Below are 22,838 nucleotides of genomic sequence, written 5' to 3' on the forward strand. Positions count from 1 at the left end.
GATTGAAACGAGTATTCTATGATCCAGACATTAGGAGCTACTATTTATTTTCCTATTATTAATCACCCAAATATACTGAGGCAAACCAAAACAGTACTCCAGTCTTATCTGGATGCAGAAAGCAGAGAAATTGCTCTGATGCAGATTTTGGTAAGAAAAACTTCCACAAGAAAGCACCTTCCTGGTTTTAAGTTTCTCCATTCTTGCTGCCCTAAAGCACGGAGAACACCATCAACCTAAATAACTGAAAACAGGAAATTTCTGCAGTAAATTTTGCTCCTTGCAGTCAGTAGCTCAGAAAACTGTCCCACGGGTTCCTGAAAGACAAAAAAAGCCATATTTCACTTCTAATCTAGACTTCTGGAGAAAGAGCAAGCAGTTTCTCAAAGAAGCTGCAGAGATGTCTCCACGGAGGAAAAAACACTGGAGGAAAGGCTTTTAAAGTCCTTAGAAGCCAAAGTAACATATCCAGCCAGCTAACCTTCTGTAAAATATTTCGATCTCTTTATTTCATGCTTCTGAAAAGTGTGCATGTTTAAATATGCTACAAGTAAATGTAGGTTAGACATTGGGAAGAAATTCTTTACTGTGAGGGTGGTGAGACAGTGGAACAGGTTGCCCAGGGAAGATGGGGATGCTCCCTCCCTGGAAGTTTTCAAGGTCAGATTGGACGGGGCTTTGAGCAACCTCATCTAGTGGAATGTGTCCCTGCCCATGCAGAGGGGTTGGAACTAAATGACCTTTAAGGTCCCTTCCAACTCAGGCCATTTTATGATGATTCTAAGAATTAAAAGGAAACAAATATCTCATTTTCTCCATCTATGTTTATATGTATATTTACATTTATATTTCTATAATAATAGACCTTGTCTTAAGGACTGCATTTATTAAACTGTTAGTTCACCCTGGGTTCAGGCTATCGGGAACATTACAGGCTCATTCTGTGAATTGCAGGAGGATAGATCTGGAGCACTTTATGGAATGGGCAAGGCCTGACACTGATACACTTGTGTTCAAGTGGACAGTAGCATTTGCTGCTGTTCCTGAAACCAAACCCAGTTGAGAAGGTAAAGCTGAAACTAAAATTAAGTTATCATATGCAACCTTGTAGATCCTAAAAGGAGAAAAGCAAATGTTAGGGCAAGGTTTGTTGTAATAGTTGTGGAAAGGTTTCCTAGTCATTTTTACCTGGAACTTCATGGAGTGTCAGCAGTTAACTTCTTGACACTTCAGCTATTCACAGATCTACAAGGCATTCACTGCGTTCACTGGAGCCTCCATGCTGCAGAGCTGCACCAAAACAGAAAGTCTTCTCTCATTCCTGTGTCAACAGGAGCCTTGTGACCACTTCAGTGAGCTACAAGAGGGGGTGTCCCTGGGCAGAGGGAAGATTAGACTTCTACAGATATTTTTCTATAGGTCAGGAAGTCCCACGAGCCAAGAGCTTCTATGCAATGCAATGCTCTGCCACCAAACCTGTAGTGAATTTTCATAGCAGAGTTCATGATAAAGCTGAAGATACAGTTATGATTGCTTGCTAGAAAACAACTGCCAGCACAACTGTCAGCTAACAAACAGTAATCAGGCAGAAGTGTTTGTGGCAGGCTTCTGAATGGGGAGCTGCAGGGGGTGCCAAAAAGCAAAATAAAGCCTGCATGTCCCCAGACCTGTGGCAAAGGCATTTTTGATCACTCTGAGATTGTGTTTTATGTTTTTTTGAGGGAAGTCTGTGACTTCCTACATTTCTTGTTTGGAGGGCAGGCTAAAAAATTACTGCCAGCTTATTTTCCTGGGACAAAGAGCAAGGATAATACGGAGCACATGCAGCCCCTAGATGATTTTATACATCTGAAATATCTTATCCTAGAAAAAGGTAATGCAGATGGCACTTTTCCAGGTGAATCCAGATCATTGTAATAATTCAAAGGATACTGTTACTTCATACAGTACTGAGAAGAGAGATTGTCTTCTAGTGCTCCTGTCAGCTTTTCTGCTGTCCATGTGTTACACAGGGTCAAATGACAAAATGAATGGCACTTTATTATAAAGTTCTGTTTCCTTCTCCTCATCATTAACTCTTGTAGATCAAAGTTATTGCTTACAATTAGCACCATTTTCACTGCATAAGTACACACTAAAAGCATGCTTTCTACTTCCTTAAGAAGTATTCGTGCTTGCACTTTTTTTTTTTTTCTAAATAATATGCCCTTTCTTGAAGGGCAATGCAAAGCAGAAGAGTGAAAGACTGTTTTAAGGTGATAGGGCACATAAGTGCTTCTAGTATGAAGGCTTTCAAAATAGCTATTTTATGCATTGAGAGAAAGCAGCTTAAAACTTTAAGGTTTCTTTTCATCCCAGTAAAATGTGTCATTTTTGCTGTCTGTTGCTGAGTTATGAATAGTAACAGTGATAGCATTAGAGCTGCAATGACACATGTGTTACGGATTATTGACAGGAAAGTCTCCATAGACACAACCAAACCTCAAGACTCTTCTTCAGAGTGTGCCATTAGCAACAGGAGACAAAACTCATTAAGAGGTGAGGCTTTGTTTTGTTCAGATGGGCATTCAGAGCAGTTGCCTCCAGGGCCACTAGAAATCTGAATTTGAAGGAGAAATTAAACAATCTGAACATGTGCTTTGTATTACAAAAAAAGCTGAAGAAAAGGAGCATTAAGACTCCAGGCCCAAGAGAACTGGTCTGGTTAGAAATTCTGTGTTCCAGTGGATATGTGGCAACAGAGATCAGCTGAGGATTTTCATAAGCGAAAAGAGACAGGCAATTGAACTGTGTTCACTAGCCAGGAAAACCCACTCTTCATTTTCCTTCTTGAGAGTTTCTATAAACAGCATTATGCCTTTGTAACTTTGCTGCTGTTTTCATTCTCAGGGAAGTCAACACAACACGCTAAGTGAATGCACACTGAGTCGGGTAATGATGAACTGACCCGCTTTTAAGCCTAAGCACATTTCTTTCTCAGCACCACTTGTGAAACATGAAACTCTCCTTTTTGGTTGCAGTTTACATCAACCAGTATACAAAATATGCAGTCACATATAACAACTATTTGTAGTTCTGGCTTTTTTCCTTAAAACAACAGAAGAAAAAATAGACTTAAACCAAAATTTAAAGCAAGCCAAGGCACAGTGAATTGTGTACATCAACTAACTAATATTTGCTTTTTTGATTCACTAGCAAGAGTGCCTGTTATGAAGTTGATGAGGAGTGAAAGCTCAAGAAGCAGAAATTTAACACTATTCCTTTTTGGCTGAAGGGTTGTTTTTTTGCTCCATATCTGTTACCATGGTGAATTTTGTGAAGAAAACCTAAGGGTCCTGAAAAGCCTGTGAATGCACTCAGTCATTACATACTTTCATACCTGAATCCCCAATCTTTATAAACCAAAACAATGTGTCTTGCAAGAGGAGGGTGGATGTTGCAAATGTTGTATAGGTGCATTTTAATAGGAAATATCAATAAGTGACAGACTGGGAAAATATTGATCGAAAAGCCTAGAAAACCTCTTAGATGACTTTGCCTGATAATTGCATCCTGCTATAGCTAAGCATCCCTTGTGCAAGAAATAACTCTGCATTTACATTAAGTGTAGAAATAGCTAGAGTCTCTCCCACTTTACAGTGTTCTGGGTATACTACTCTTATCTATGTAAAGTAGATCCAATCTTACTCCTCTCAAGACTTCTCATCTCTTTGGAAGTTTTGACTACCTCGTTAAATATTTTTTTAAGAATCCACCTCTGTCTGTAACCTGAGGACAGGAAACTAACCTTGGAAGACAGAGGAAAGTCAATTTATGAATTGTGAGTAGAAGGGAGAAAGAGGGGAACACCCTAGAAGCATTAAGAATGAAGGAGAAATAATGTAAAAACTGTTTCACACATACTTACCATCTTTAATGACTTGCCACAGAACAATATGACTTGATCCATGTGACATCACTTGTACATAGTTCAAGAAAAAGCTTAATTTTCTCTTCCTTTCGATCTTTCTTCTGCCCTGCAACCACCTCCAATATTCTGCACTCTCCTTCATTACAATTGCCAACAATAACAGTCAACAAATAGTTTTGTGTGTACTGGTAATAATTTTGGACAACTCAAGAGTAACCAGTCCTTCAAAACTGACATAATTACTCAAAGCTTAGGGATGTTACAGATCAGTACTGGAAATCTGGCTTGCAGGCATTTATCAGTCCTTTGCAAAGGCTACCATTTTAACAAAATGTGTATGATTATGTAATGTTTATATAGAGACACTGAGAAAACAGAGGGTTTTTTCTTTTTATTAAGGGGTGTGTTATGGGTTGTTTTGCTAGTTCCAAACATCTTTGAAAAGTGATGTATGTTTCCTTATAAAAATATCTCAAGATACTTTTTTTAAGTGTCTCATTAAGCTATCACATATTTCCTGAGCATAAAAGAGGAAACAGTATTTGTGCTTTGCTAAGTCAATAAAACAGTGAAGTGTTATTATAAACTGTGTTTGATGTCAGGAGGGTGTACTACATGTTTCATGCTGAAGCAAACTACATTACATGTGGGAAAGGGTTCCTCTCAAAATATCTCCAGAATGAATGGGGACAGGCTGCCCCTTTATGTTCCTGAAGCAGTTTGAACCAAGCTGTGAGAAACGTTTGTCGCGCCAATGAGCAGGCCCACACAGATCCTTCAGCGAAGCACAGTTTATTTACATCCTTGCAAGAATGGGTGACCTAAGCAAGTAGGCACACCTATAGCAAGGTGAATAGCGGTTTATATTCCCTATTCCCGACGCAAAATTCCCTCCCCTGTTTCCCCACTGGCTGAGTACTCCAGGGTTTACAGCCTATCCGACGCTTCAAATTATCCTATAAGTTTCCCACCCCTGTTTACACATTCCATTCTAGCTGTTTACTTTTTACCTTTTAAGGTAAAATTTTGACCTTTCTTGCCCCCTTGGCTGTCTTCCCAATTAACAATCTACTGGTGTCATCCTGCCCTGAAAAGCAGCATAGAAGTAGCTTTGTTCGGCCTTATCTTGGGCCATAAATCCTTCTCCATGTTCAGATCCCCCAGATGGAGCCCAATTAAGTCCCTCAGTTTCTTGGCCCATAAACCACTCCAGGTGTCATTGGAATGTGTAGATATCTCTCAAACAAACAATTATCCTAACACTAAAATATATATCTCAAACAAACTATATATTCCTATATGTGGTCCTAATATAAATGTGTTCAAACAAACTATATGTTCCTAATACATATGTGGTCAAACAAACTATATCTTCCTAACACTAGAATATATATATGTGAACCAAACCAAACACTACATTTCTAACACTAGAATGCAAAATCAACACTACCATTCATTTCTAACAAAGCTGGCCCTGCAGCCACAGTCTGTCACAGTTGTGAGATACAGCTGATGAGCTGACTGGTGGCATCTTGCCTGTAGGACAATCCAGTGCTCCCGGCCCATGTGTCCCAGAAGGCTCCGAGGTCTGGCCCTGACTCTGACCAAAGCAGCGTGGCTGTGATGCAGCTGGTACACCAGAGAAATAGCTTTGCCTTTTGGACTGGGAGAGACACACAGCTTTCATGAAGTGGTGAGCCCCTAGCTTCCCCACTTCTCTACATTTGTGAAAGAAATCACTTCTCCCAGATGCTGTCAGTAACTTGAGAATGGCTACAAAAAAAGTGTGTTTGGCTGCTCCATCCTGGACCCATGGGGACAGTTTCAGTGACTGCAGCTGAGTGACTTCATGGAATTTTTCAGCTATATACTTCTTCTCCTTGTTCCTCTAGAAACTGTATACCCATAAATTCTACCTATAATTTAATGTTCTCTGGATGTAACTGAGGTTTATGTAAATTTTTATGACATATTAATCACTTGAATATAAATGAAACTGAAGACTATCTTGTAAAGGAAACTGAAGGCTGTTAATGAAAGGTCTCACTAGAGACAGCATAGAGAAAGGCAAAACTGAAAGTCACCAATGTAGCTCTCACCTGAGCTAGTCTACTCCCCAATATAACATTTATACCTTTGGCCATTTACAAAGTATATGTCTCTGTTCTCCCCTACAATTCCTCAGCTGGGCTGTTGATAGGAGAGAAGACTTCAATACATTAATTTTCTTCAACATTCTGAACTTTTTCTCTCAGATTATGCTCATACTGTTTGGAGCTGTAATGCCTAGAAATTATGCTTTTTAAAAGTGGTAAAGAATTTTGGGAAATTAATTCCTGCTAGAGCAGGTGAGAATACAGTACCCTTGGGAAAGCTAATATATGGCAGTTCTTTGCCTTTGGGTTTAGTAGATAAGAGACCAAACTGATCACCATCTTAACATTGTATCATATAGTAGCTAGTTCCAGGAATCCTGATTTCTGTGCTTCATACTGCTACTGAACTGCACAAGGATCAAAAGCAATCACTTTTAAATAAGCTGCAGTCATTCTACTCCCACAAGGTTTTTATCTTCTCTGCTTTCTCCTTCTATCTCCCATTAAAACCCTGTTATTGTTGAGTTTTAAAGTCATCAGGTTTCAGTTAAGTAAAACCATGTCTTTCATTGCAGATAACTATTATTTCAATGACCTCAAGATCTTTATTATGATTTATCCATCAGAAGAGGGAGAGAGGAAGGAAAGGGGTATTCATCCAGATTTATAAAAGTGATGATGCAGTATTCTGGACACCATTTCCTCTTTTAAAAAATGTCAGCAGAAATATGATCTTTACTTACACTTCAACAAGCTTTTCCAAAAGCCCCAGATAAGCAATAGATATGTGCTGCCTATTTTACTATTTTGTAAACCAGGTATTGTTGGAATTGAAAACCTCTCTTCCTCTCCTTAGGATGACTTTTTAGGGAATGAAATTTTTTCTCTCATTTCTAAGATTTAGTTTACCTGTCCACACAATTGTTTGGCAGCCTTCAGACAGTGAAGACAGTTGATAATTGACCCCAAGAAGAAGACTTGACAGCTGTCAGAGCACTTAGGAGCTATACAGGTAAAAAAAACCACAGTGAGTAGACCAACAGTAGTTATGCAAATCAGGTAAAGTTCTCCTTCAGATGGGAGAATTCCTTTCCAAGTTGAAGGAAACCATGTGTATTCACCAGATAGAAGAGCGAGAAAATGCCCCAAGTGTCCTAGAAATCTCTGAACCCATAAATAAATCACTTGTGACCATTACAGGGCCAGTGCCCACATGAAACAGAGCTCACAATGGAGCTCTGTTATTCAGATCAAAGCACTCTCAGACGGTCTAAAAAACCCATCAAGAGTGACTTTTCTGCTTGTGTCCATAGTCGGGCTATTTTCCCTTTAATTACTGACAATACATGGAAAATACAAACACATAATTTGTTTTCAAATGTATGCAGCCAAAGGAAGCTTCAAGCATTTTGCTACAAAAAAGCTCAATTAAAAATATAGATAAGCAAAATAGTTTAAAATAGAGCAAAATAGCAACAGATAAGAGCTGTGGTATTATTGTGGTTTTAGGTTTTGGGTTTCATTATTTTAGTTTTATTAATATCAATTACCACTTGTATAAGAATAGCTGGGGCTTCATGACTTTTGAGGGGGTTTTTGGGAAGTCTTATAGAAAGTTGGTGTACAAATTATTGGTTTCCATTTAAGGATTCTCCTAGTAAAGGAAAAGAAAAGTGTATTTCATACCTGCCAGAGAAATCAAATTAATACACTTTGATAATTAAACCAGATTCTACTTAAAGTCTTTCAGTGAAGAAGTTTACTTTCATTTTTACATTGTTCAGGGAGCAAGATGGGCAGGTTTTTTACACTACCAAATCAAATGTGAGCATATCATAGCTTTCTTGATTAAAAAAATATGTTTCAAGAATGAAGTGAGGCAAATGAAACCACAGGAAGCCAGTACCCCAAGGAGTTTCTGAACATAGATGCACAAGTTTTTTGATTTATTTTAAAATTTAAAAACCAAAGCTCAAAGGAAAAGAACTTTCTCTTTGAGAAACTCTCTGGCATAGCTGTGGAGGCAAGGCACAGTAATATTGATATCTTACTATTTCAAATTATTAAGGCTATTAAGATTTTTTGCTTTGGGGTGAAATGTTCCCCTATAGCAGAGTTTTGCCATTAAACCAGGTAGAAGAACCTGTACACCTATGCAAGCCCCTGCCTTTGGAAAATGCTTCATTATTTCTGCTCCTAACAAATCCTACTGAACCACACACAGAGCTGTAGGCTTTAAATCCCTCAGCAGATGTAGCCAGCTGGTTTCTCGGAAATTAGCTAGTCTATTTAGGTTGGCTTGGGGCCTTTTCTTTGCTTGACTGGTGTGAAATTGCTACTGATTAACTGCTAATCTGAATGCCACAAGGAGAATAATGCTGGAAAGTTATTTCAGAGTTATACTCAGTTATGTGGTTGTTTTTATAGTTTCGGTAAGTGTACCTAGACTTGTTTAACATAAATATCTGGGCTGTTCAGCTACCTTTTCAGTTTCTTTAAAATATTTTTGGTTCCTACAAGTAGTTAATTAAATCTGTTAAGACCAGTTTTGCTACAGACACATGAATTTTACTTGCTATGGTGACTTCAGAGTACCTATACCATGATAAATATAGAGTCTGGGGGAAACTCTTCTAAAATGGGGTTTTAATTAGTGGCAATTTCTTGAGGCAAGGGTGTGGATTTCCAGTGGTTTGCATCTTTTAAAGTTCTGAACCTCTTCTACTTTGTGAAGTAACTGAGGCATATTGATTATGAGATCTGTAGAATGTTTTGTGTATTGACTTCATGAAAGTTCTGATTGTTGTATTAGTTTGGGACAGAAAAGGATTTTTTTCTTTCTTGTGTAACTCCCAAGCTAGCTCTATGAACTGTTACTAAACTTTATTTCTGATTTATACTAGCTGAAACCAAGCTGATTCAACAGAGCATTTCTGTGATTTGGAGTATGCTTTATGCAGTACAATAATACTTTTTTTAATAGCTTGTCTGAAACAAAGCTAGAGTCTTGCTGACTGTGACAGATTCACTAAATCTGCAGGTAGATCACAAAGCAGAGTGATTGAAGATAAATTACAGCATTTTATCCACCCATGGCTTTTTACCGCAGCGTTAGCTTTGTTACAGGTTGATCAAGAATTTCCATATATGTTTCAGGGAATCTATTTACAACACTTAAAAGTCAATGTATATTTTTACAATAAACAACTGACATTAAAAAGCTGTTTTGTGAACAAATTTAGCCAGCTCCTTGCTTTCAGCTGAAGCTTTCAATTTACTTCTATGTTAGGGACAGCAGCTCCATCATGAGTTGCAGCCTATCAGAATTATAGGACAAAGCCTGAATTTTAGTCTTGACTTTCAAGACTACTGTGGGAGCATTTAAAAACATTCAAGAAGAATGTAAGAATATCTGATAACACAGCATTTATAAATGTCTTTTCCAGGAGTATGTTAACAAATCAGTGTGTCAAATCCACATGTATCCAAAGCACATGTTGGACCTAACTGAAACTTCCATTTTTGCTTCTGAAGTTCTGTTCATTCTTTTTGTCAGGTTAACTCTAGTATCAATTGCTATTTTCTTCATGCTTGTCTATTCAAAGCAGAACTGTCTGCATTCAAAATTGTTCTGTGTTGTGTAAATGGAAATATCTAGGATCTCTGTTGACCCACAACAGTTTATTTGCTCTCATAAAAATGGTCTGTTGAGAATGATCAGAGAAAAAGAAGGTTTGTTGCCCCAAACTTCCCAGACTGTCTGCAGGAGACACAGGACACAGTTACCAGTAATCTCTGAAAGAGCACGATAGGCAGGAAAAGGGAAAGTAAATGCAGTTTAAGAGTTTTCATAGGTGATTCTTTGAAGTGCTTATGGATGCTGACAGTGTAATAGTATCACCTGCCTCTTGGTGACAGCGGAGCGGATTGTGCTTTTTTTAGAATAATACAATATACAATGCATGTTATAAAGATACAAGTTTACAGCTAAACTAGAAAAAAATTAGCTGCATATTTATTTAATATGTGACAACTTGTAGGTTGCATAGTGATGGATTATATCCTCTGTATGTATCTATTGTTAAAATCGAGTTCTTAATTGATTTCTGCTTCTACAAGAGTTGATACATATTAATTTCACCATGCTAGAGAAGTGGTGTGTGGAGTTGAATTTCCAGGAGAAGCCTGCCAAATGGGGGGACAAAAAAAGAAAGAATTAAAATGTACAGCTAACAAAACAGCAGTCAGTTTTGATGTAATGAAGATTAGGCCATTCATGGAGAATTTGGGAAAAGGAGAGTGAAGTCTGTTTGATAACTTTCAAAGAAGCAAGGTCTGTGCTCTAGCTGATGTATTCTGCTGAGAAACATGGCAATTTTCAGCCTTTCTTAGAATGGAAATGAAAAGGTGATGTGTGAGATTACGGGCTCACTTTGGAGTAGATGGAGGAATCATGGGATGTTTCCTGGACCTATTTGGATAAAGAAGCCATTTGACCATCTCTTCCTGAGAATGCAATTTAAAAACTAAACGAGCAGAGATATGCAAATACAGCTCAGCTGTTGACAATTGTGTTACCTCTAGTGATTACAGAGTTCAGATATCTTAAGTAGTATGCTAGAATCTCACCTGAGAGCCTAGTGGGGTTTTGGAAGGCCTCATGAAGTTCATGATTCTCATAGTCTGATGTGTCCTGGATAGAAGAACAGCTGAGAGTTTATAGGTTTAAAAAAAAAAAAAGGGTGTCAACCTAAATTACAGGTCAAGGGTAAATGCATGCTGTAAATTGTCTTCATTATTAAATTATTCAGGGATTGTGGCTAAGAGCTGTAGAAGGAAAGGAATTAGAAACTTGTCACATTTTCTTTCCAGTCCAAGGGGACTTTACATTACATAGTGATGATGCTTTTGTTTCCAGCAATCTTTTGGGTTTTTCTAGAGGAATATCAGATAGAATCCAGTGAATGATTACAGGCTCCCTAGAAATTATGAGGCAGTTTCTCTGAGGAATTATTTAATGTCATATCTAAACTTAAGTGTGTATTGCAAGTACACTGACAACTCTTAAACTTTGAAACTCGAAGCAAAATATTTTCGCACTAAACCTTAATTTTCAGACTAGGTATCTGGAAATACTGTTTTCTAGTATGTTCTTTGAAGGATTTATTTTTGCAATGTGCACTTTGCTACTTCAGAGTTAATAATATTTTAATGAACGCTTGAATGCCTAGATAGAAAATACATAGTGGCATTTTAAAGACCTTTGGATACTTTTATGCACTCTATTTCCTGCTTTATAAGTAAATAAGAGGAGCCTGTGATAAACTATAAGATAGGAGCAGAGATCGTAACACTGAATAGCTTTAGAGTGCTACAAAGTGATTTAAAAAAATGTTTTGTGAGTTTGGGGAGAAAAAAAACTTGACTTTTGTTTTGTTGAGGTTTGTGTCCTTGGTGACCACTTGCTTCTTGTTTGATTTTCACCTTGTCACACTAGAGTGATAAATTAACTACCTGGGGGGGAAAGAAAGGTCAATAAAACAAACTTACATTGTACTGTTGGTAGCAATGACAGCAAAAGAGTTCAAGTATCCTGGGATTTTAATCCACTTGTTAAAATAAGGCATCAGAAGATGGTGTTTATGCACAAGAAGGCTTGTTTGAGATGACTTAATTTTCAAAGAAGGAGTGTTGAAAGCTCTGCATGAAAATACAAGCAATGATGTTATCTCAGGAACTCCAGGAGTTTATGCACAGTAGACAAGTCTGCAATAGAAGTAATGCAGTCATGGAAAATGCATGTGTCAGTCTGGGAAGAAATTATGCATTTTATATGCAGACATAGGAGTTTTCTGTTCAAATGGAAAAGAAAACACTTTTCAATGGTACAAGATGGACTGTTGCAAAACATTCCTGTTGACTCCTCAAGATAATTGATTTGTTGGCACTAAGTAATTGCTGTTCATTTTGAAGCTTCCAGGAAATATTTAGGATACATGTACTATAAAGTATTCTATTAGTGTTTTTCCTGTGGGAATTTTTTTTTCAAAGAGTTGTCTGAATGTCTGATGCTGTGAAGAGAGTTGTACTTGCAGAAGAAAGGTTGAACTTAAAAATCAAAACTTTTAGTAAGAATTTTCAAGGGTTGAAATAAAACATAAATTGACACTTGACAGAGGTACAGTACTAGCTTGGACAATAAAGGAATATATGGACATCTTGCAAGCCCCAGGGAGGTGGAAACATTGTATTTTAAACCAATTCCTACTTGGTTGATATAGCGCCTGATCTTTTGTCAGTGGGAATCAAGAGGCAGGGACTGTGTTCATCAGCAGCAAAGTGTTAAACAAGACCCCAGGTTTGTTTGGTAGGGAGAAAAGTGGCAAGACTGCTGTGAGCTCTCATAGGTCTGAGGTGACACTGATCCTGGTCAACCTGGCAAAGTATTTCCCATTTATGGAGTCATGCTTGTTAGAAGATTAGTGGGAAGAGGGCTGGAAAATGAACACTGGAAGACTTCTGATAGAGAACTGCACTTGATTCAGTCAGGTCTGTCCTCTTCAGAAGTAATTTGGCATGGAACAAATTCCAAGCACTTCCTTATTTTTTTCTTCCTTTTAATATGAAAGAAAAAACCCTGGAGGAAGAATGAAAATTTCAAATGGTTCACATTGCAATTTCTGAAATTTCTTTTTTTTCTGGTTTCTTTTTATTTTCATATTTTTGTATTTATTTTGATTTTACCATGTAAAACACTTTGACAGCATAGACACATAATTGTATTAACACTTTGATGTGCCTGGAGAAGGCTAGAGCCTATGCTTTCAAAAAAGCAGTATATGCTTGGTGAGTAGCCTCCAGAGCAGTGGGTCTCTCAGTAGGACAAATTAGAAGTTGAAGAGACTTCTACACTTAATTAGCTATAGAAACTGATTTAATTTTCATTGTGAAGGAAATAAACAAAAAACCACAACTTGTCAGTGGTCTGAGTGCATTAAATTTTGCTCTAAAAAGTGATTTCATGGAATTGTCAGAGTTGGAAGGGACCTCTAGAGATCATCCAGTCCAACTCCCCCACTAAAGCAGGATCCCCTAGAGCACATTACTCAGGACTGCATCCAGGTGGGTTTTTAATATCTTCAAGGAAGGAGACTCCACAACCTCCCTGGGCAGCCTATTCCAGTGTTCTGTTACCCTCCCCATAAAGAAGTTCTTCCTCATATTTAAAAGGAACTTCCTATGTTCCAGCTTGTGCCTGTTGTCCCTTGTCCTGTCACTGGGAACCACTGAGAAGAGTCTGTCTCCATCTTCCTTGCACCCACCCTTTAGATATTATAGGCATTGATAAGGTCTCCCTTCAGCCTTCTTCAGGCTAAAGAGTCTCAGCTCTCTCAGCCTTTCCTCATAAGGGAGGTGCTCCAATTCTCCAGTCATCTTTATTGCCCTCTCTCTAGTAGTTCCCTGTCTGTCTTGAACTGGGGAGCCCAGAACGGGATGTGATATTCCTGCTGTAGCCTCACCAGGGCTGAGTAAAGGAGGAGAATGACCTCTCCGCTTACTGACCACACTCTTCCTTATGCACCCCAGGATTCCATTTGCCCTCTTGGCAGCAAGGACACATTGCAGGCTCATGGGTAATTTACTGTCTATCAGGACTCCCAGATCCTTCTCCTCAGAACTGCTTCCAAGCAGGTCCACCCCTAACCTATATTGGTGCATGGGGTTCTTCCTGCCCAGGTGCAGGACCCTACACTTCCCCTTGTTGAACCTCATTAAGTTCCTCTCTGCCCAGCTCTCCAGCCTGTCCAGGTCACACTGGATGGTAGCAGAGCCCTCCGGAGTATCAGCCACCCCTCCCAGTTTGGTATCAACAGCCCACTTGCTGAGGATGCACTCTGTCCCCTCGCCCAGGTCATTGATTAATACGTTGAGGAAGACCAGACTGAGTATTGACCCCTGGGGGACACCACTGGTTACAGGCCTCCAACTCGACCCTGCTCTGTTAATCACAGCCCTCTGAGTTCTGTCACACAGCCAGCTCTCAATCCACCTCACTGTCCGCTCATCTAGCCCACACTCCCTCAGTTTCCTAATGAGGATATTATGGGAGACAGTGTTAAAGATTTGCTAAGTCAAGGTAGATGACATCTGCTGCTCCCTCCTCATCCAGCCAACCAGTTATGTCATAGAAGGCTAGCAAATTGGTCAAGTATGATTTACCCTTGGTAAATCCATGTTGACCACTTCCAATAACTTCTTATTCAATGTGTTTAGAGATGACAACCAGAACAAGTTGCTCCATCACCTTCCTAGGGACAGGGGTGAGACTAACCTGCCTGTAGTTCCCTGGGTCCTCCTCCTTGCCCTTTTTGAAGACTGGAGTTATACTGGCATTCCTCCAGTGGGCCTACATTTTCCCTAGTCTTCCTTTTTCTATTGAAATACTGAAAAAACCTCTTCTTGTCTTTAACTGCAGTGGCCAAGTTGAGTTCTGCTTGAACTTTGGCCCTTCTAAGTTTCCCCCTGCATAGCTTCATTACATCTTGGTATTCGTCGTAAGTTGCCAACCTCCTTTTCCAAAGGCCATGAACTTTCCTTTTGTTCCTGAGGTCCTGCCAAAGCTCTATTTAGCCAGGCTGGTCATCTTCCCTGTCAGCTCGTCTTTCGGGTCCTGGAGATGGCCTTCTCCTGTGTCTTTAAGTGTTCCTGTTTGAAGTATGACCGGCCTTCCTGAGCTCCTTTGGCCTTCAGGACTGTCTCCCAAGGGACACTCTCATCCATGCCCCAAAACAGCCTAAAGTCTGCCCTTTGGAAGTCTAGGGTGGCAGTTCTGCTGGCTCCCACCCTTGCTTCTTCAAGAATTGAGAACTCTATCATTTTGTGATCACTCTGCTTAAGATGACCTCCAACCTTTACATCCCCCACAAGACCTTCTCTGTTAACAAGCAGCAGGTCCAGCAGGGCACTTTCCCTAGTTGGTTTCCTCACCAGCTCTGGAGCAAGTTATTATCAGTAGTTATTACTGATACTTCTTAGGTGCAATATTTCTGTGGTTTCAGGGCTTAGGACCAGAGGATCATGGCTCATACCTCAGCTGCTCATGAGCTCACTGCAGCAGCTGAAGTGGATTTCTGAGGTCCACGCAGTGTGTGTCCCAGCCATGTTTTTGCGTATACTAAAGGCAATACTGCCATACCTTCACTTCTGCTCCTGTTTGCACCATGCTACAGATGGATTCCACCATGTGATTAGCATATATGCATACTCTATGCTGTATTTGGATTCCACTATGTGATTCACATGACAAATGAATCCCAAGCAGCCAGATTACGTTCTACAGCCTGTTCTGTCCCCGTACCTTTTTTTGGTGTGTGTTTACAAACGGGATGATTCAAAATCAAAGCCTCTGACAAGTCAGGTAGAAGACCAACTCTATGCTTCTAGGATGACCCTTCCTTTTAGCTGTAAGACATCTGAAAGGAGGTGGCTACGTAGATTGCACTGTGTAAATAACTATATTGTTTTGGATGCAAAATGAGATATCTGCTACATAAATGTTGCTAATCAAGGACGGTTAACTAGTGTATTTACATAATTTAAGTACTAATACATTAAGTTGGGATAAGTTGTCTAAGAATCTTACCTATTTCTGTCACACAACATTAGCAATCACTGCAACCTCACTAAACACAGTTATTTATTTTGTCTTTCTCCAGGCTGCGTAAAATTAAGCCAAGTCATGGCTTCTCTTTATCTGAAATAAGAATAATAGCTTAGGTTTGTGAGAATAAAGTACAAGATGTTTACAGACCTCATTGTTCTTAGAGAGATTAATAACCTTTAAAAAGAAATTAGCATCTAGCCACTTATTTATGCTGATGGATGTTATACTCAGAATTGAACACTCAATAGAAAAACTGAATACAGTTATACTACATATTAAAGGGGATGATACCAAACTAAAATACAGGCAATTTAAGAAAATTAATCTAAAGTATTACCAGAGGCCAGTTTTTCTGGTAGTGGTATTTATTTTTGTGCTTTTTTGACATTTTCTTAGCTTTAAACATTCACTTTGCTCCTGCAGTTTTATGAAAAACCCTAGCAAACACAAGAGAATATTGACTGACAGACCGTGTAGGCTGGAGAGAAATTGATGGCATTAGATTGTTCTGTCAATTGTGTAAGTGCAAAAAGTGAAATAAGAGACTGGTAATGTTAAGAGCGATGTGGAGGAGAAAAAAAATCAGAAAAAGTTATGATTGTTAAGTTGATGGTTCACAATCAGCATAGTTTTTTCAGCTTTGAAAAGAATATTCTTATTTTAATACTACACAAGGAAAACTAGATAGAGAACTACAATTATTAAAAAGCCAAGCAGTGATAGCTAGTCTTGTATTGCAATATGAACAGATAGACTTTTTTCTTGAATGCACAGAAAATAAATTAAAACAGTGGATTACTTGTATTAATTTGATTTGTTAATTTTTATATCTGTATAAATTATGTATTATTCCTTTAATCTTTTCCTCGTACATGGTTTCTGCTTTTTCTTTTTCTTTATTGTTTGGTGTTGGGTTTTTTTCCTTTGTTGCTTGGTTTATACTTATTTTCTCCATTTAGGCCACAGTATTTTTCTTAGAAACATGTGAGTCAGGGACATATCAGAGCAGGGACATAGATCTGAACTTCATTGTCAAATGTTAAACTTCTGTCATCAGAAAAGAATGGATGTAATTTAACATGCTGTAGTTAAGGTATGTTCTAAAATGAGATCTTTTTTCACAGCCATATTTTAACTTTTTGTCTGTGAAAACAACTTCCCCATTTTTAGATCTGGGCATAGATCAAATGAGATACATGCAAGCAAGTTTATTAACTTTCCTTTCTTTTATTCTTAATGTTTCTCCTTTCATGTTACACCAAACACCATTAAAAGAGCATTTTTACTGAGCAAGACCAAAATGTACTATGTTTCAGCAAGATCAGAACACTGGGCAATTTACCAGACCATGGTATCATGGAGGTGAAATGATCAATCATTAGTGAAACATAAGGATGCTTCTGTTGTTTAATTTCCTCATTTAGGGATCTGCTCAGCAGTAAATAACCAGCCTGCTAATGAGTATGAACCCTGTAAATGTAGATAGTAAACATAATTGAAGAATAGAAATTTAAGGCATCTCTGTATCTTCCTGGAAGCAGACAATGCCTTATTTTAAAAAGTTTCTCCTTGTGCCCCTGAAATGACACCAGCTGTTCCTTAGGTTCTTGTGTTGGTTAAGACATGGACTTCAGGGTGAGAAGCAATGGAATCGTTTATTATGAGAAAATGCTTCCTTATATACTTTTACAGTGGGAACTGAGAATAAGTAACCGGGCTACACAGAGTGTAAACAGCACTCACACCTGCTCCTTGGCACATACACAGACCTTGGGTTCCAAGGATGTAGCCATTCACGCACCGAGCACACAATAAACAGTGTTCTGATTTTTGTCAACATTCACAGCGCTGCTCACAGCAAGCCCTGGCCCTTAGCTGGTCTCATATTATTTTGTCTACTTCTTTACAGATAGAGCAAGCTCTTTTTCTTTTCCCATGGCTGTTCTCCACAGGTTCTCATGATGAAAGTGTGAGCCAAATTACAAATATTATAAGGAAATAAATCCTGGAGAATTCCAGTCCTTTGATGTAATTTAAGTATAGAAACAATTTTGAAACCTAGACCTCAAGATTATTTCATGTGTTGCTAAAAGATTTTTGTAGCTTGTGTCTATCTTTTTGATGTGAAGTAGACTATGAAGTCTATCCTGAGTTATCAGTCACCATGTCTGAACAGGAGTTAAACCGTCATGCTTCATCTCAGAGCTAGTTCTTTGTCCTGTTATCCCTTGCAGCACAGGCCTGACACACTTTCCCACCATAACAAATTATCTAGGCACAGGTAAAACAATAAATGTCTTTTGTCCAGGTTTGATTATGGTATTATTATATTAACTGGATAGGGGATTTGAGTATACCTGATCTGATATAAATCCATATTGGAAAAGACTTGTTGAGTGTTGAGAGCAGATGTATAAGGTAGTTTAGCAACTGGTGAATGGGGAAAAATCAGAAATCAGTCGATGGAAAAGATCAGGCAGCAGAAGGTCATCAGTGGAACCCTTCAGTAATTGGTTTGGAACCAATCTGCCTAATGCCATGAAGAATGATGTTAGCTTCTTAATAAAATAAAAGTGGGTATGTTTAGGTGCTGCCAACAAATGTTATTTAACTTATAAGCTCTTGACAGCTTGTAAGAATAGTGGAGACAGAAAAGGAATCTTAGAAAGAACTAGATCAGATTCTGACAGAACCAATGTCTGATTTGGAGGGACTGGACTCCAATCTGTGCCCCTGCCAGAGAGCTGTTCCAAAAGCTCATTTACATCCATCTTTGAATTGACATATTTACATCAGTTTAAAACACTTTAATTCAGAAAAGTCTGACAAATCAAATAGTTCTGGTTTCCTCCGTGGCATTTATTTCTCCCCATTAATTAAATTGAGTAATCCCTTCTGGCTTTGTTTTTGATGGACGAAGGGACAGCTCAGTTTATTTTCTTCTTTACATAATGAGGAACACCTCATAATTTTTTTTGTGGCTGTTGAAAGTTCACGCTGTCCTTTACTGACTATAAGAAACTAAAATGTGTTGTAGTAAATGAGCTTTGCACCAGTGGAGGGTACTTTAATACCACCCCTATTTTTGCAGAGGTATCTCAGCTGATATATTCTAGGATAACCTTTGCCTTTCTCACAACTGTACCACACTGAGGGCTCATAGCCATCAGCTAGCACATGTGGATCTTCTTTCTCCAGAGATCACTAAAATGCTGAGAAATAGCCCTAGGTTTTTATGTTAAGTATGTGTAGCTAGAGATGGGAGAAAATTTTGTTAAGACAATTTCTATGGAAATATAAACATTATTAGAAACACTATGGAATGCAGAGTTTCAAACCATATGCCCCAGGTTTTTTAAATTATTTTTCTCTGATAATTATTTTTCTCTGATAATTATTTCTGGATGTTATTATATTGCTAGGCATGATTGCAGGTATTGTAAATTATTCTTATGGGGTTTTCTGTTCATTTTTGTTTGGTTTTTTGTTGTTTTTCCTTTTTAGGGCAGGGAAAAACACCACAAACAGCTGAGCAACAGTAACTTTTCTTCAACAGTGCTTCAAAACATTCCAAAATACCTTGTTTGGAAATCCAGTATAATAATACAGACAGGGTACAAGAGAAAATGTCTCCAGGTGTGTGGAATGGAGCCAAAAGACACTAATTTTACTAGTAATGATAAATGGTACCATGTAATGTTCATCTTTCCTGGTTACTGAAGTCAGGAAATTAGTAGCATTACTTTGTTACATTCCTTTACATGGTGAATATCAAACTGCATCTTTTTCATGCTGGAACTCTAGTTCCTGCAACCCCTCCATGAAAGGAAATCCCCCAAAAAACCTGGAAGAAATTAGTGCAGCTTTTCACTATGAGCAAGCAATCTGCAGGAAAAACAGAGGTTGAAATAAAGGATGAAAGGTGTGGGAGTAGGAGCTTCTACCTGCAGTTCCTGAAGGACTTCCTGCCTTGGGCATTTGGAAATGTTTCTTCATTCATTTGGGTAATGAATTCTGATTGTTTCTTTGAGTATGTTGCATCATTTGGATAATTGTGGTTGATACCTAACTGTAAAAGGATCAATAGCATGTTCAAGTTTTAGGAGTAGAAAAGCTGGACTGTAATAGTTTCATTTTGGCATTTCACAGTGTTTGAATAGATGAAGCCAGATTGAAAGTACTACCAAAGCACAGATCTTCTGCAACTATAAGCCAATAGCAATCACTGGGAAACTGCTTTATTGACAGACCACTTTAACATCAGCTCAAATTGAGAAGATTTTTTTTTTTCAGTTGTCTAAAGTAGAGCAGAAAAAAATGTCGTTTTTTGTAAAAGATGTCTTTTATTTCATAATCAGAAAAGTGACATAGCAGTTCAAAAAAAAATTGTAATATCAATAAATGAGAGATGTAACCAGATATGAGAAACCAGAATAATGTAGCCAGGGTATGTGTTTGACAGAAGTAAATGGAAAAAAAGATCTGTGAATTAACGCTTAATAAATGAAAGAACACATTTCTTTCCTTCCGAGGAAATTAATTAAACATAAATCTTTTCACAAATTATATCTATGAATAATTTACCTCATTTGACCACATTCAGAGCTGCTGAACTGTCTGTGACCATACTATGTTATGATAATTTCTCACATATATTTGCTATTCAAAACTTAGAGTCCTTTTCTTTCTGTAACAGTTTCATTTTTCTAATTAATCTACAATTTTAGATTTCTTAATTCCAGGATGTTTATAATGGGTTGCCTTCTTGTCTGATTTCATTGCTTATGCTTATGATAGGTTTAAGAATAGTGACAAAGACATGATGAAAACAGCAGGCTTTTGAATAAACTTCTCTATAAAAAATACATATATATACCTGCATCAGGGTCAAAGACATTCCTTTTACTTTTAAATGCTATACAAAGTGACAGACTGTCACCTTCTTCCATACATAAACATAAGAAGCACCCTTAAGGTGACTTGTCCATAGTATTCAAAGCCCAATCAAATGCAAAATGACATTGAGGAATCTACTTAAAGATGTGCAGGAAATCCTTAACTACTTTAGCTGCTTTAAAAGATTTTATTACCTTCATTGCTGTGCATCATCTTGTTCAGGGCAAATTTGGTATTTCAACACCTAGATATAGTAGTCACGTGAAAATTGCGGAAACCCATTAGCTTATTAAGAATCTGCTTATGCATCCTGAGAAGCATCTCCCCTTCAGACTGGCAGAAGATGCTGATAAAAGCTTTTCCAAACACATTATAGGCTTTCCATTTTAAAATCCTTGCTTTAGTTTAAGTTAACACATGCAATTTCTTCACTGCATCCTCATAAGAAAACTTAGCCAAGATACAAGACAAAGGGCAAAGAACGGGTCACATATTGATCAGAATGATGCCTTGGTGCCTCTTCAAAATATTTTATAACACAAGCAAAGGCAGAAGTGATTATAAATGTGTATCCAGTCTTAAATAGCGTGGGGTTTTTTCAAATCCCTTTAGGTTTATAATTGCATGTTAATCTTGTTATTGTCCTTGTATCATAATCATTGTACCTCTTCTTGCTCATAGAACAAGGGTTGGACATCTGTGAAAAATCTAATTCTACAGTTTTGACATATGGTTTATAGTGCAGAGCTAGCAATGACTGCCTGCTGTTCTTTAGAGCCTGGTGCAATCCCTGTTAATGCATTACAGCCTTATAATAACTGTCTCAGTAGCTGGATGTGTTTAAGCATCTACTGGTACACAGCTCAGGAATACAGCAGTAGTGACTTTCAGATAGGGAAGGATCAGCACCCCCCTGGTTACTCTTGTGACAAAAGATGAGGCAACACAGTCTCATTAACGGGCAGTGGACTCTTTCCCTTAACAAGTCACCATGGATGTGTGGAAAACCAGCAGTTACTTAATCTGTGTGAGGTCCGGCCTTGTCCTGTGACGGGTAATCCTGTTTGTCCCTTCTCTTCACATCCTTTCATATATAAAAGCCAACTAAAAGCAGATTTATATATTACAAAAACATCAATACTAACAAATCAATAAAACAAATAAACATATAACAACCCCCAAAAAAGTGTTTCTCTGGCCCCCAGGTTAATGTGACAGGGTAAAAGCAGCCATGGTGCGAGCAGGGCTGCATCAGCTCCCTTGCTGTGCTCCCACCCAGCAGCAGCTCAGGATGGCAGCATGTGTTCCTTCCTGGTGGAGTTGAAGAGCAATTGGTGGTGATCATCCCACCATAACAGAAAAGGAGTAAATACCCTCTTATGTGAAGCAGAGGGTGTCAGAAGCATGTTTCCCCATCAGATGGCATCTATGCCGTTCAGGGGGAAGGTCTGTTTTCAGGAACTTTTGCAGTCCTGAACAACAGAGTTTTTGCCTGGTAAGCTAGGTAACATTTGTGCTTGGCTAAGAAAATAAATTAACCTACTAGACAGGGAAAGATTCTCATTGCCAGGAGGAAAAAAGAGATGTGGGAGAGGTAAAACATACAGTCCTACCCCAGGAGCCCACAAGCAAGATTGCACAGTGTTGGCACTTGAAAAGGGAAAAAAATAACAGCAAACAAACAAAATGCTTTTTGAGGCTTTCAGGTGTAAATAGATTATGGATTTTTTAGGAACTCAGCATGCATGGTATCCTAAGGGACTACTTGGTTTGTTTCTACAGTGCTAACAATGGCCAAAAGGGAATTTGATGAACTAGAATAAAACACCATAGTTGTATGAGCTGATCAAAACTGTGTGCCTGATGGCAGCAGCAGGAACCCGCAGGCAGCTGGGAAGCTCTACAGTCAGGATCTTGGAAGGCAACTGTCCTTATCCCCTCAGTGTTTAGAACTGCTGACTAATAGTGAATGATGCTGGTGTTCTTCACCTAACATTTTTCAAGGAAAAAACATTTTCAGTGTTCTGCCTTCAGCTTGTTGCTTGTGATTTCTCCAGGTCTGGAGATCTCTATTAGAAATTCTGTTTATACAGTTTGGTTTATTAAATATATGCACTGAGGGAAATTAATTTATTTTATTCACAGACTAGACTCAAGGCACTGTATACTGATGTCTTGTTTTAAATTCAGTATGTGGAAACACGGTTTCTTTATTTTATGAGCAAGAGAGTCCCATAATTTTAAGAGGACATGTTCATAACTTACTTCCATT

The sequence above is a fragment of the Apus apus genome, chromosome 4, assembly GCF_020740795.1.
Source record: "Apus apus isolate bApuApu2 chromosome 4, bApuApu2.pri.cur, whole genome shotgun sequence".
NCBI classification, from domain to species: Eukaryota; Metazoa; Chordata; class Aves; order Apodiformes; family Apodidae; genus Apus; species Apus apus.